The sequence below is a fragment of the Gavialis gangeticus genome, unplaced genomic scaffold (genome assembly GCF_001723915.1).
Source record: "Gavialis gangeticus isolate Ggan-Ray unplaced genomic scaffold, GavGan_comp1, whole genome shotgun sequence".
In the NCBI taxonomy this organism is placed as follows: Eukaryota; Metazoa; Chordata; order Crocodylia; family Gavialidae; genus Gavialis; species Gavialis gangeticus.
Window position 1 is genome coordinate 4,271,763 of NW_017729003.1, and position 929 is coordinate 4,272,691.

Genomic DNA, 929 nt, shown 5'->3' on the forward strand with positions numbered 1-929 from the left:
GAGCTCAGGTTCAGACTCACCCTTTGTCCCTAGAGCCTGGCGGTAAGTGGGGCTTGGGGGTTATGGGGCAGGGCTGGGTAAGGTCACTGGGGGCTGAGGGAGTGGGGGGGTGCCCCCAGCCCCAGGCAGCACACCGCCTCTGGGAGCAAAGCCAGGGGGTGAGGGCAGGGGTGCAGGGCCTGGGGGTGAGGGCTCCCAGGAGCAGGGCTGGGGGTGAGGGCAGGGGTGACCCTCTGTGGGTCACACACATGCTGACTAGCCTGGCAGGGGGGTTGCATATGGAGGCCACCACCACCATGCCCCGTGCTGCCTTCCCACAGTCAGCTTCACAGCTTTGTGGGCAAGTGACTCAGGATGTGTTGTGGTGGTGACCGATATGTGTGGGCTGCACGCATGCCACCTGGCCGTCTGGCCAGGGGAGGGGAGGGGGAAGGGGGGGAAAATCGCATACGGCTTGCTGCACAGCTCTGTGGCCATGGCTCTGCAGCAGTGGTGAGGGGCACAGGGGGCTCTTACAGGGCAGCTGCCACCACTACCACTTGCCTTTGGAACTATGCCAGTGGTGGTGGCGGCTGCATGCGAAAATTCCTCATGCCACTGCTGCCACCACAAAGCCATGCCTGCAGAGCTGTGTGGCCAGCCACAGGGTGGCAGTGGCAGTGTGGTGGTGGCCATGGCCACTGTGTGTGAGCCCCCCACCCCCACAGCCACTATCCCTTGCTGTAGCTCTGGAGCTGTGGCCACAGAGCCGTGTAGCCAGCCGCACGTATCTGCATGTCTATGCCTGTGTGTGTGGTTTTGGGGGGCTATCGTGGGGAAGTGAGAGGCATCAGGAGGGCTGAGGAGGCGGTCAGGGGGAGAGGCACCAGCAGTGCTGGGGGAGGTGGGGGGGGGGGCCTTTAATTTTTATCACAGATTTTGGGTTTTTA

At 63.1% G+C, this 929-nt stretch overlaps 1 protein-coding gene across 3 annotated transcripts in view; it reads right to left on the reverse strand.

The window, feature by feature from the left end:
* PCDH15 (protocadherin related 15) overlaps positions 1-929 on the reverse strand; it is a 1,188,119-nt gene that overhangs the window by 741,433 nt on the left and 445,757 nt on the right. The window lies entirely within an intron of this gene.